At 40.6% G+C, this 15,351-nt stretch overlaps 1 long non-coding RNA gene across 2 annotated transcripts; it reads right to left on the reverse strand.

Annotated features, from left to right (window-relative positions):
- Positions 1–8,319: 8,319 nt before the first annotated feature.
- Positions 8,320–11,978, reverse strand: LOC307025550. 2 transcript variants are annotated; one of them, XR_013804193.1, is made up of 3 exons: positions 11,232–11,972; positions 10,316–10,484; positions 8,320–8,914 (listed from the first exon to the last, which is right to left on the reverse strand). It is a non-coding gene; the product is annotated as an uncharacterized lncRNA (long non-coding RNA). The 2 variants fall into 2 exon arrangements; XR_013804192.1 differs by having other exon boundaries at positions 8,320–10,484; positions 11,232–11,978.
- Between the last annotated feature and the right edge of the window lie 3,373 nt (positions 11,979–15,351).

Here is a 15,351-nt window from a genome sequence, read left to right on the forward strand (position 1 = left end):
GTCCATCCTTCCCGCAAGGACACAACCATTTATCAGTCATAGAAAGCTAAGCGCGTATGTGCCAACAGGAGGGTTGCAGAAATGTTGCATAGCACTGCAGTTTACAAGTTATACTGCTGCAGGAAAAGTGATGGCGTGTTGTCATGATTGTAGACGTTTCCTGACACCCTCTTATATCATTTACTTTGAGACTGACTCTCAGGTGTCTATGGCCTCTTTGTACATTTGAAGGTTGGCTTATGTATCCTTGAGAAGTTTGACACTGGCATTATAGCAGCTGACACAAACTGTTATTTCAAAATCCCCATGACTTATCTCTGCAGCTGCATTTGCGCTTAACAAGTGAAAGACGTTGCAACAAATCTATTTCAAATGATTTGGGGAGAGGTGAACATACACCAATACAGCAAGGGGAACATTGATCATAACTTCACTTAACAGGATATTAGATTGGCGACATATGAAGTATTTGTTGAAGCACAGCATTGCAGGTGTGCTTGCATTAGTAAATCAATTGGCATCATGTGCAGTGACTCATTCATTAGCTGCTGAATATTAACATTAAATCCTATTCCAACAGATGTGTGACCTGTTTGAGTAAACTCTACCTTCTCTGTAGTCCAGAACACTATGTAAAAGCTTTTTGTGGCTTATTTAAACCGAGGTCATATTGAGTCAATTCATGGAAATTCAGATTTTGAACCAGCTCTCTGTGCCTTGAATAGTTTATTTAGGGATGTACCTCTAATCACTACACATCACAACCTGCATTTAGATGTTGATGTCAAGTACTTTACTTCAGAAGGTCAGACTCACTCATGATCTTGAGAATTTCAATGATACTACAGCCGATTTAAAACTATAACCTTGCTTTTAGTTTAACAAAGTGCAGTTTTATTTCATTTTAGAGAAACATTGGGTTTAGTTTCCCCTTTACTCTCTGAGGTCCAGCAAATAGTTAAGGTTTGTATTTAGCAGTAATAACATTTCCACAGCCTAGGACCTGCCCCGCACTCAGGCAATTACTGTGAGGCCTTTCAAATGTAACGCAGGGTGACACACCCCAGCAGTTTCTTTTTTCTTTTCCATTACGAAACTTTCCATTCAGGTTCATCACAACGGCAGGGTAAAAAAAAACAATTGAAGCCTGGGCCTCACATTTTCCTTGTAGCTGGGAGCAATCTCCAAAATAAAACTATTACAAGCCCGGTGTGGGTTGGAGTAACAGCCGATAATAAAATCAATACAACCATAAAAAATGGGACTGGGGGAGAAAAACAACAGCAATAAAGACAATTAATTTGAATTACATTGCAATAAAAAGGCAAAGTAAAAAGAACTCAGTTGTCCCGTTTGCAATTCTCAGTGCAGCAGGTTTTTTCTTTTACAATTGTGTCCTTGTCAGCAATTCAGCACCTGCTATGATGCTAAATCTCTCCTTGATTTGCATTTTTTTTAATGCACTGTTATCACAAGGGTGCGTGTACGCATACGTATATACTATACAGCTGGTTGTACTTCATATCGACGCCACACAAAGACAAACTGATTTTTCGTACTGCATACAAAATTAGATTACAAAGCTTTTTTTTTCTTTTTTCTGCAAAATAGACTTATCTTGTGAAAGAGATGTCTGTAAATAAGTAGCTTTTTTCCCTCTGTAATTCAAATGTTCCGTACAAACTCTTAGACTTAGCGCAGATTTAATCATGACCTCAATCTTCACCTGCTTCTTTAAATTTCTCTCAAGCCATGAAAATGCTAATCATGCTATAGCTGCCAGGAGCAGTTTGTAGGGAAATAAGATAAATAAATTAACAGTGAATATTTAGCAGATACGTTCGGTATGAAAACATTTTCAATATGTTTTTTTTTATCTTTTAATCTGCAAAAGCAAATTGTTATTTCAAAACAGATTTGCTAATGCAAATACATTTCAAATGAATGTGTATTTTTTAGGAAGTTGACAATCCTTACTTAGGTTTACTTCTTTTACATTCTAAAAATCCATTAAGGATAACAAAGTGTATAACATTTTCAATTGAGACTTTCTCACATTTATAAAATGTTTGCCACATTTATCTACATTAAAGACAAAGTTAATTAACAAGAGATATCTTTATGTCATTGATAAGTATTCAGACCCTTTGCTATGCCACCGGAAATTGAACTCAGGTGCCTCTCATTGCTCTTGATCACCTTTGAAATGTTCCTGCACATTGATTGAAGTCAACCTGTGGTAAATTCAACTGATTGTGAAAGGCACACACCTGTTTATATAAGGAAGCTCCTGACAGTGTAGGTCCGATTTAAAACTGCGTATGAGGTCAGAAGACCTGGCTGCAGAGCACCGAGACAGATTGTGTTGAGTCATAGATTTAGGGAACGTAGAAGGCATATGAAGGGGTGCAAAAAGAGCAGTAATTTCAGACTGAGATATACGTTTTTATCTTGTCTGATGAAACCAATATTCAACCATTTGGCCTCCATTTTTAGAGTCATGTCTGCAGGAAGGCAGGCCCTGCTGCAGCGGTGAAGCAGTGGAGGCAGCATTGTGCGGGTGTTTTTTCAGCAACAACACATGGTACACAGCCAAGAAGGCTCAGGTGTGGTTTAGAGACAACTCTGTTAATGTCCTTGAGTGGCCTAACCACAGCCTGGACTTGAACTCAATCAATCATCTCTTAAAAGACCTGCAAATGGCTGCCCACAAACAACCTGACAGAAATAAAAGTAACATATTTTAGGTTCTGGTACTCTTGCCATATATCATCCCAACAACTTTACATTTCGCCTAAAATTACAAACCGTTATGGTAGATATTGACACACCAACATTACACATGCATTTGTTATAATTATGAACACACTTTGCTGATGTAGTGTGCCCTAAAGCTTAATATGTCTTACAAAAGGGACAGAAAACTAGGAAGGAGTGGATCCGAATGAATTTTACTGCAACAAAGCCACAGCCAAACATAAAGCAAGACATGGCAAACCAGCTGTTACTACTAACCAGGTTTTATTGCCTTCTCACCCAGCTCGAGTTTAATATGAAAACAGGTTTGAATACTTTGTGAATGCTCAATGGGTAGCAAAAACTCTATTTGGTAAATGTTTTTCCATCCAATTCTTCCAGACCTAGAACAGATTTTTCTTTGGAACTTTTAAACCCTTGACTGCCAGAGCACTCACTGAGGACTAATGAGCCAAGCACTTTTCATATTCCCACCATTGCTCTACCCCAGTCAAAAGGCTTTGAGCTGTGTGTATTTGTGAATATATGGGTGCCTCCTTTGTGTGTGTGAAATGTGTCTTGTACGCTCATGTACTCGGCTGTGTACCATAACTGTGCCCCACTTGCTTTCACATTTAAGTGGCCACATAGTGATGAGAGTTGTACAGCACACACATTTTGGCATAACGGATGTTTTTTCAAGGGTCAAGCAGTAAAGTGTGTGTGTGCTCATGCGTACGTGCATGTGTATTTGTGTGTGGGTATGCATTGCTAACAAGCTGTGGTGACAAAATGAGTGCCATCTGTGCACACGGGAGATTTCACACTCATGTTCGTGTTTGGGTTGTGCCAGTTTTCTCATCGGGGACACTGGCCAATCATCACAGGGAAGCAAAGAGCAACAAGCTCCAGCCTGTTAGCCAGTCACATGTTCGCCACACTGATCAGCAATAATATATATTCTCCACATGGAATTTCAGTATATGAATGCCTTATACTTGTTTAAAAGAGCATCTTAAGAAATGTATCTCTCTTTCAGGCATAAAGGCACAACACTGGAAAGTTAAAAGCAAATCCGATATTTAAAAAACATTTTTCTGCAACAATTAAGTCTTGATTTTAAGCCCAATAATGCTTTTGGGGATTTCCCTTTAATGTAGTGTGTTCTATACGTTTTTGTGTATGTAAATGGTTTGCAAAGACTAAAATCCCAGTGTTCCCTCCAGAGGGAGTTTCTCTCCCACACACTCGCCCACTGCCTGAAACGCCTCAATTGGACTCCTTTGTTTACGTGGTTAAACATAGTGACATCATTATGTAACACTAGGCTAAGGGGCGGGACATCTCTAAGTGGTTGACCAATTACAACAGAGCCAGCCAGCTAACCAATCAGAGCAGACTGGGCTCTGGTTTCAGACAGAGGGTGAAAATACGTTTTTGAACATGAGAGCATGTAAACATGTCACAATGCAGTAGATGTACAAAATACAAACATGAACCGGAAGATGAGCATAATATGTCCTATAAACTTGGCCAGAACTGCAACAATGAAACCAAAAACGGTTTTTTGTAGTTGAGTCAATCCTATTTACATTTTACATATGTAGTTAAGTTCTTTCTGTAACACTATTTGTTAGCAGTTACTGAATTTTGAGATTGGTATCATCGATGATTATGAATAAGTCCTCAGTGAGCGGTGACTTGTGTATTCTGATTCACAACAAGCATTCCTAATCCGTGCTTCCAGATGATTTGGGTACAGGCTGTGACAGAACAATGAATTATTCAGTATCGGCTGTTCACCTGGAATGAAGCCAAGGGGATGAAATCAAAATGATGTGGGTGATTGAAATTAGAGAGTGGCGCTGACATATAACAATTTCCCTTTTCTAACTTGTTTCAGACTATCACAGACATTTTCAAAAACCGCCACCTGCCACCGATGAGGGACTTCAAATGGAGACACATTCCTGCTCTGTGGAGAGCCTCATTAAAGCAGTGCAGCTTTTTTTAGTGTACTCTGATTTGTGACTGTCAGGTAAAGATATCAATAGCTCAATTACTTTAACACTATAAGGGCCTGCTCACGGAAAGCCCAGCTATTATCAAATATCTTCTCATTTGGTGCTGTGTTCATCCATTTCACTCAGCCGCTGTGCTGTCAGTGCAGCCTGATTACTCAGTCTCACCTGACACCGCACATCTCCACAGAAGCAGGGAGAACAGCTTTTGATGTAATCGGATCAATACTTCTAGGCAATTTGCCTCCTCTTTACCATCAACGCATAATTATGTGCCTAACTTCTCCACCTCAACCACACGTACAGTCTCTGACCCACACTCTAAGCGGTTACTTTGCACGTTTAAACACCACAAAACGCTGATTCTCATCTCTCGTGGAATCGTAATTGTGTTGCTTGTCTTCCTTCCCCGCCACATTGTATCTCTCTCCGACTCTGCCTCAGTCATCAAGAATGCAAATTTGGAGTGACAGAGCAACCGTGAATTCCATCACAGAGAGTAAGAGAGTAAAACAGCTTGGCCGAGATCTCTGGGAGAAAGTCAGCAGTGTTGGTGATTGAGCTCTTTGGTAACTTTGTCATTTTGTGTGCTTGTTCGATGATGGATGTCATCTATACATTTAAATAAACTAGGAGTATGAATCCCTGTTTAGCCTCAAAATCATGACAAACAATCCTGTTTCTAACATTATGATACATGATGCACAGTAAATCAACTGGAAATTCAACATATCCACCAGACCAGTGCAGGTTTATACTTATCTACTGATGCCCGAACACCAATCAGCATTGACCGGTGACTAATCCTAAACCAATTTCACATTCCAGACTAAATCCCACTGATCCCTATGCAAATACACATGCATAATTTGAAGCAGTGACATGTACATACAGTATGTGTGTCGTGGTTAGAGCTACTGTCCAGAGGTGGGAGAAGTACTCAGATCTTGTACTGGAGTAAAAGTAGAAGTACCCGAGTGTAGGAATACTCTTTTACAGTAAAAGTCCTGCATTCAAAATGTTACTCGAGTAAAAGTAGAAAAGTATTAGCATCAAAATATACTTAAAGTACCAAGTACAGTACTTAAAGTACGCATTCTGCTGTTTGGTCCATTTCAGAATAATATATCTGTTATGTTTTATAATGATTGATCATGAAAGTGTTCTCAAAGCTGGTAAAGGTGCAGCTAGTTTGAATGACTTCGTATACTGCAGGGTAGCAGAATTTACTCCAGGTGGAACTAAAGTCTGATTTAACACTTGATTATATAACATAATTAATCCAAATCAACTAAAGTAACTAGGTATTTAAGGTATTAAATAAATGTATTGGAGTAAAAGTACACGATGTACCTCTGAATTGTAGTCGAGTAGAAGTACAAAACATGTAAATACACAAGTAAAGTACAAGTCTCTCAAAATACGAGAGTAAATGTTCTTACTTTAGTGACTTTACACCACTGCTACTGTGATGCAGTTTCCAAACACCTGCAGCATCCACACACTGCTCCACCAGCCCCATGCAGCGACCCCCCCTCTGCCGCAGGATGGAGCAGGGCTGTGTGCGGTGACAGTGACATCCATCGCATGCAATGAATAATCAATGAACACCATCTGGTGCATACAACAGGGGAGCACAGCACCAATCACTTACTCTGGTATGGCTCTCTCTCAGTCCAACACATAGTCTCTCTCTTCTTCACCATCTCTCTCTCACCTGTACCCCCCCGCACCCCATTTCCCACATTTATTTCATCCGCACATTCTCTCATCATCTCTCCAGCTCTTTCCTCCATCTCTGCCCTGTTTTGCCCCACCACCGCTCCACAAGCTCCTCGGTGGCCTCTGTGACAGGATAGTCACGGTATCCCTCATTCTAATTCAGCGGTACAATTCCCAGGCAGCTAATAAGGTGACCTGTTGCCCTTTCAAAGGACATCCGCCTCTATGATTTATAGTTACTGAATAGCTTATTAGAGTGGTCTGAAAGTACTGTAAAAGCACTCCAATTATGTAATCTAAAGGACAACTGGTTTAGGAAAACTATTAATTACACATAACTTACAAAGGTCTGGCTACAAGAGTTTTATTTGTTGTCCTCTGTCCACCTTTTCTTCAATTTATGGCTTTTTTATGGCTTCAGGAATTAAGCAATACGACCGGTTCTACCTGCCTTCAGTGAGCAGACATTTGCATCAGATTCTGTCTGAGCTCACAGGTATGTGGACTATGTATAACTCCTTTTTGGCTTGGCACAGTATCTTCGCCCCTGTATTTCATCCAGAGCTTGACTTGCTTTCAGCCCCTCTAAACGCTCCAATGTCAACTGACACTTCCACTTCCTCTCTGTGGAAACCTCTATCAAACAGAAAAATCCTGGCAGATGTAAAGAATCTAATACATATCATCAGGATAATGGATGTCTCCTTCAAGCACAAAGTTGGTTTGTTAGAGGCACAATGTGCTGTCAATATATAAAACAACGGTAAGGATAACTGTTAGCAGAAATGGTGGAAGCAGAGGTGGCCATTATTAAACCTACAGACGATCCAATGGGCGCCTTGTCCTCCGGGAAAACGTAACAAAGCTAAATGGCCAATCGATTATGTATTGGGATTAAAATCATGGTTCATCCAAACAGTCCTGCCTGCTCTCCACTCATTGTTGATGGAGTTTTTTACAATAGACAGGGCTTCACATTGCAGAAAATTCTCTCAGGTCTGGACTGCCAATGCAATACTCCAGAAAATATTGCAGCGTCTGTCAGTTCAATATCGGGATCGGAAATGCTGAGCAAGCAGTATCACTTGGGCTTCAGTAGAAATACAAAACAAAATTCAGCATCCCTATTTTTTAAACCAAAACACATCTGTTGATTTAAAGTGTGTTTTAATGCCTGACAAGTCTTTTATGTGTATTAATTACAATTTCTCACAAGCAGTTTAATAATTCAGTGTGTGCTGTACAGATACAGAGACTGGTTTGATTAAAGCTACAAGTGGTGTCTTAACAAGAGGTATTGATGGGTGTTTACTGTTTTTACAATAAACACTTGTTCTCCTTTGGTAAGTGATGTACCTTGGCCTTCAGCTGTAGCTGCAGTCACCTCAACGTTATCTCATTTTGTTGCACAAGGTGTTCCACAAGAAGCCATTTGAATGTGTCAAGGCTCTGATGAAGAAGCTACAAAAAAGGAGATATACGCTCTCTAAGGAAAGGTTTAAAGTACATGCATACAAATAAGAAGGAGAGAATTAGAGTTGGCCAGAGATATCAGGCCAGTCTGAACGATCCGTCTCCCAAATTGAAAGATGTGCAATATGTGGGAAAGCAAGCAAAGGTTTCATTAGCCCCAGGGCTGAAGGCAGAACTGTGCCAGCTCCAGCAAGGTGCACAGAGGATTGTGTGGAAGCTCATTCAGCCAACACAAAGAAAAGCTTTCATTTCATCCTGCTGCAGAACAGGTGTACATCTAATTTTCATTATGAGAAATCTATGCGTTTGGCTCGGAAATGAAGAGAGGTGAGACTTTAGAAAGAAATTAAATCCGCAATGTCGCCTGTTGAATTGAAATGCATTTATATTAAGTTAAAATAAAATTCACATTCAGATGCAGCTCCTTCTCAAATGTTTTCCACTTTAACCAACATAAAGTCATCAATAAAACTGCATTTTGACGGACAGACAGGTCTGTTGACGTAACTTTAAGGTGGGAGAGTTCAGTTATATCATAGAAACAAATAACATTTAGTTGGGAAAGTCATAATAACAGATAATTAAATAGTCCATTATGCACCCATTGAGTAAAATCACTTCGGGGAAGATATTTACTTCAATAAATATAGCTTTGACTTAAAAAGAAAAACACATTTTAATGGGAGCATACGTTAAGGAACGACGTAGCCCTCTACATACATCTTTTACATGAAATTGCTTCCTCTAATCCTTTTGGAAATGGAATTGCATTTCCATATCCTATTGGTTCATACTTAAATGATACTTATTTCACCAGCAAATACCTCCTATAAAGGAAGCAAGAAAGCTGTGAGTGTTTTTATTCTTTCCTTGCTCTGGATGTGTCCTATTATTCAAAACACGTTTCCTCCTTTTCTTCTTTGCCTCTTTCTTTGATTCATGACCCAGGAACTGACATCTTACTGAAAAGAAAAACAACAACTTTGTTATCTGCCTTGTAGCAGGATTAGAGCAGACATCGTGTTACACCCGAACACAAACTTCTGTTCTCAATTTCAACACATAAGCATCAACGAATGAAAAGCATTTTCTCCTCTGTGACTGGAACTGAGATTATAGGCTGACCATAAAGCTAACTCTAACCCTTCAGGTGTTCCTATTTTATCATTTGAATATGAGATAGAATCAAATATTGTTTTTGCTGTCGCTCAGTAAGTAATATGTTCTGAGTTCTAAAGATGACAAAAGAAGCAATTTATCTTTGTTCATGTTACGATAAGTGAGGAAAATAGAGTGGAGTTTAAGATTGAATGCAACGATCACAATTCATTAGCTTGAAAACTCCATAAAGCAATGATCATTTATTTTGTGATCACAAAGTCACCTTAATCTGACGGGTTTGCCAACATAGATTAAATGAGATGAATGCTTTGTGCAAACAAACACAGCTTTTTGTGTTAATTTGTATATGCATCAAGAATGCTTATAACTCTGCCAGGGGGTCATGCTTTGAGTTCAGTCGACTTTGTCGAGCTCAGGCCCTAATAATAATAATATTACATTTTATTTGTAAAGCATCTTTTATTGTTAAAAGTAATCCCAAAGTGTTACCTTACTAACCAACCTTAGTGATCTTTCCTAAATAATGTACCTTATAACGTTGCACTGTAAACTTGAAGTGGACTTTTGTTTACACATCAACACAAACAGTCAGTGGCCTCTTTTTCCAGTGTTTCTTGGCACTTTGCTCTGCCCTCTCATTTTGATTTGCAGAAAGCCAATATGGCGATGGCGAAAAGCCAAGGTTTTAAAACACCAAACACAAGGCCTCACCTTTTAACATAATTTAACATAACCTATCGCATTTTGAAATCAGGGATCAACCGGTTTTACAATCCACTGTAAGACTTTCAACAAACAGGTGGGTCACAGCAGCTTTTGAGAGTGTAATTCACAGAGAGCTGTCCCTGTTTTCTGAACAGGTACACTCCCAGAGAGACAATACTTTGCCTTTTTTAATTAATTTCCTGAATGATTGCACACATTAAAACAGCCATTTCTTAGCTGTCCACTGGTGATAACGATGAAAGCAGCCAAATGGAGCCTATTTCTATAAAAACTGTTTGCTTAATTAACTTTGACTCCATCGGTTTTGTGTTTTTTTTCTGTAAACACTGCTGAGTAAAAGTCAATATTTAACAGAGATGCTTAGGATAAAATGGGTTACACAGGGCGATCAGTTGCTGGGATGCTTAATGGAACATAGCAAATGTACAATACTTTTTAACACCTCCTAAATGTAGCCAACGGGAAAAGACATACTGTGTGTTTATTACCGCTGAGGAACTATGAATATCACCCACTGTCATCTGCTGGGACTTCCCTTTTGTAAAAAACTCCCAAAAACACCAGCAGGGACTTGTGTTGCCCCAATTTTCACTAGGGGCAAACTGCTGAGTCGTGTCTCCATCGGCCTGTGGAGACAGATCTGGCATGCAGCCCGTCAGTGACTGGCACTCCAAACAAATATGGCTGGAAGACATGGGAAGAGAAACAGTCCTTTGTGTTTAGTTAATCTCAAATGTCCCATCGGTTTGAAACAATTTCAGTTTCTGGTTGTTGGCTTGAGATTAGGAGGGGAGGATTTCCAGCTCCCTCGCCATCTGATTGCTTATGTCCTCTATGGGATGAAGTGATGCAGATGTCACCAGCTACAAACACTAAAACACAATGAGCCTTCAATTACGCCCACAGAATCGGTAAACTGACAAAAACATTTGTACTTTTTGCTACAGAAGGCTTATTAATACAGATTATTAAACAACTCTTTGGGCCACTGGGATAGCTCAGTGGTTACAGATTGTAAACCGCTGCCTAGTAAACTGGTTTGAATAACAAGCTGTCCGAACATTCAGGCAGAGATGGCAAAAGTACACACATCCTTTACTCAAGTAGAAGTACAGATACTCATGTTTAAAAATACTCTGGTAAAGTAGAAGTACTGACTAAACTTCTTAACTCAAGTAAAAGTAAAGAAGTATGGGCTTCGAAATGTACTTAGGTAAAAAGTACCCATAACTACCAACTGTTTTAAAGAGTAACTGACCTCCCTTTATATTAATAGAACAATGATGTCATTGTTAGGAGGTTCGATCAGACGGTTGACCTCGTGTGGACATTCTCGCTTTTTCACCACCTCAACGGCGGTTTCGGACGTCGCCCATATTTTCATCGGCGCCTGGGTGACGCAATTCTGGACCCTGTCTGGCCTCCCCTCACCTCGGCAACAGCTTCGGACGTCGCTCACGCCTTCATCGGCCCCTGGGTGGCGTACTTCTGAACCCTGCCTGGCCTCTCCTCTAACCGCGGCTCACGGTTCGCCTTGACGGCGGCTTCGGACGTCTGCCATGCTGTCATCGGCGCCTGGATGGCGCACTTCTGGACCCCGTCTCGCCTCTCCTCTGTCCATGGCTCCTTCCTCCCGGGGAGACTGCTCCTGCCTTCCAGGGATACCGCTCCTTCCTCCCAAGGACTTCGTGCCCGCTGCTGCTGTGCCCTCGCCTGCGGCCGGGCAGCGCTCCTCCCTGCTGGGGACCGCCGGGATATTCACACCCGTCCCCACGTCGCAGCACAGCAACCCAGCTTTCTGCGGCTGGCGGATGTTTTCTTTGTTCGCCACGACGCCTGCCGTGGCCCCCTTACGACGGCCCGTTCCTTGGCCTGACCCCCACCCCCCGTGGAGATGCCCTCGCCCTCATTAGGGCCTCTACCTTCGCCTGCGGTACCACCCTCCTCGGCCCCTTTGGTGCTTCCTCCCGGACGCAAGGATTGTGTCCATGGTTGAATTCTGGGGGGGCTTGTGTAGTGATCACTAATTAACTAATTAACATAATTCACTCATGGAACTACAGGTTGGGGGTATTGTTTCCGCACGGACATATATGTGTGCCCTCCTTGCTTCTTCCTCTTTGCTTCCCGGGCTTCAAGCCGGCAACAGGTGGTTTTCTGCTGCTCAATAAAACCAACTTTGCGCCTCCGACTCCCTTCTCTCGGCACTACATGTGTTATACTAGCTGTACAATTTACCACATACTGTATGGTGTTCTTAGTTTCCAAACCTCCTGTGTTTTACGAGCGACTCATCAAGCAGGCTATTGGAGAACGGCATACAACATGATTATTAAACATGATAGTATATAAAACCATGCTCGTATCTATACAACCTATATAAATGCAAAACGGCGTCAGTTTAAAGTAATTCTGTCCTGTTTACCGCATCATTTATGAGAATACATTTCTTAACAAGTGAACATAATCGAGGGGTGATCAATAACATTTCCGTATTCATTTATTTCTTCAAGTTATGTTTTTATGTGCACTGAGGAGTCTCAAACAGGTGTTTGTTAAATCATTTTAAGATTGGCTTTAGTCAATTTGTGAAAATTAATTCTTCATATATGATGAATGAGGTAACATTCTATTTATGGTATTATTTCCACATATTTCTCTCCATTCTTCCTTCTGCCAACAGTGTTGCAGTTTCTCGTCTCTCCCGTTTTTGTGCTTAGTGCGTACGCATGGGTCAGAGTTTGCGTGGAGGACCGCACATTTTCCCGTCAAGTTGGTTTTTATAAATCGCAAACAGTGCATAGAAACTGGCGTACGCAATCTTTTGTGCGTACGCACCGTTTATAAATGAGGCCCCTGGCCACCAAACGCAGATTGAAACAAAAGGAACAAACCTGTGTTGAAAATGTAAGAAGTAGAAAGTACAGGTGTTTGTGTTAAAAATGTAAGAATTTAAAGTAAAAAGTCATCAGAAAAATAAGTAGTGGAGTAAAGTAGTGATACCAGAATAATGTACTTAAATACAGCAACAAAGTATTTGTACTCTACTGCTTCCCACCTCTGCATTCAGGCAATGTCCTCCCCTCTGTCTCCTCCTTTCAACTGTATACATCACTAATAGAGACCCTCTCTGGCCCAAAAAGATACCTTACAAAACGATTTCTCCCCCAGAAAGTGAAGGTATACACTGTCTTTGAACCTGCTGTCCCACACTCGCTCTCTGTTTTTGCACTTTTATCCTTGTTTAATTAAGGCAAGTTAAGGGACACCCCCCACTGCTCCCAGAGCTGAAAGCTGCCACTGCTGCCGACCTCTGTGTAGAAGGAGGAATGGGTGGCGACAGGGTGCTAGATTGCTTTTAATTAGCTGGGTAGCACAAGGAATCACTTTTTCTCTGAAAAGCGTCTCATTTTGAAACTCAAGGTTGAAACCCCCTTAGAGCTGGGTGTACTCGGGATTCTTCTTTTTCAAACTACAATGTCAGCTGAAGTAAATCAGTCAATGCCCCCAAATATTGGTCTTTGAAAAACGAGCAAGAGAAGAGGACAATGTTTGTGTGTGTGTTTTGTGAAATTTGACAAAATGGGCATTCTGCTATTTTAAAAATACATTTAGCAATGAAAAGCAAAGATAGCCTGTTTTGACGTGAGGTTGTTTACATTTTTCCCTTGTGAATACACTTTGTTTCCCGAGCGCAGACCCTAACCTGCCTTTCTTATTCTATTTTAGCTTGTTTTATTTCATTCTCTTGGCTTTTAAATGACTGATTAATGTTAATTATGATTTATCTAAATGTCATGTTATGTGTTTCTTTTGCACTATTTCTTAATACTTTTACCGTTTTATTTTTGTATTTGTTAACTTGTAAAACACTTTGAACTGGCATGTGTTGAAATGTGCTAAACTGCCTTGCCTTTACACTCTATGAAAAGTAATGCACCAAAAATGTGTGTTACCCATATAATTGTGAACCAGGACAGGTGTCATATAGGTAAAAGGTCCAGGGGCCTCATTTATAAAGCCTTGCGTAGGATTGACGTGGGAAGGTTGCTTACGTAGGACAAAGCAAATAAATACGCAGACATTTTCCGATTCATAAAACACTGCGTACCGGCGCAGGACTTGCGTATGGCACATCCTGCGCCGGTTTCCCTTTATAAATCACAATCAACTCGAAATACGGTGCAGCTTTTGCGGGCTTCATGTAACGCCCATATTTGCCTATAAATAGTCAAATAATTCATTCATTTTGACTGACTGCATTGTTTGTTTGTAGCCTTTATTTAACCAGGTGAAAATCCCATTGAGATCAACAATCTCTTTTTCAATGGAGACCTACAGCACATTGGTTACACAGTGCATGAAGAAGATCGCAGGAGATGATGACAGAACAGCTAAAAAAGACATCTCACACCGTGGCCGTTTCTCAATCTCAAGGATACTGGCTTCCAAGCCAATAATTCAAGGATGCTACGTCATCAAGTGGCGCAGCAGGACCGTTCCAATGTCCAGCATACTTGGAATTCCACCGAGGCCGCTTCCTTGGTTTGGGGGAAATTTCGAGGCTGCACATGGGTAGACTTCGCGTCCTTAAAATCCCCACAATGCTTTGCGCACGGACCAATTTCAAAAACCCTTGCGGAGAATGGCTGAACCGACGCAGCACACATTTAAATGTAAGTATGTAGTGGCGTACGCCATCGTTTGAGCGTACGCACTGTTTATAAATGAGGCACCTGGGGCAGTGCACATATATTCAAATTTCTTTATTAGGATAAACCCCTTGAGGTGAATCACCTCGTTTTCAAGGGGGTCCCAAGAAAACAAATAACAAACAAGTACAACATACAAACAACATTCACACACATACATCGGAAGAAATAACCAAGAAATTACAAACATTCAGCCTAAGCATACAGCACATGGTAATACATTATAGGCGGTTACATTGAATGCATATCATTGGGTAGAGTAAAGTAGAGTAGCTGTACTATATATACAAAATCATAACAATAAAGACTTAGAAATAAAGACTTAGAAATGGGCAATAGGTGGGTCATCTCATGAGGAGATGGTGAAATAAGATGGAGCCTCAACAACCCTTAAACAATAAATAAAGTACTTCAGGTCATACAAAAACATTCAACCTTGAGGTGAGACGACAATGCACGCTTGAACAAAGTCAGAGTAGGGAGAGATCTGATGGTAGCAGGTAAGTTATTCCAATCAGCAGGAGCTTTAAATTTGAAGGCTCTTTTGCCAATGTCCTTTTTAACTAGAGGAACGGTGAAGAAGAGCTGAGAGGTATGTCTAACATCATGCACTGTAGCTTGCCAATTATTGACCAAAAAACATTATAATAACAAATAATAACACACACAAAAAAGAAAGGATCCTATAATGATGGTAAATATGATGCGTTAACACAAGGGTTTTCATCAAATTAGGTTTTTAACAATCATAGGAATCAGATATATGCACTCATGTTCTCACTTACATGTTCCTGTTCCCGTATCACCACTCTTCACTTAGCAAATTACCTCATTTATAA

This window comes from Notothenia rossii, assembly GCF_949606895.1.
Source record: "Notothenia rossii genome assembly, chromosome: 11".
Lineage (NCBI taxonomy): Eukaryota > Metazoa > Chordata > Actinopteri > Perciformes > Nototheniidae > Notothenia > Notothenia rossii.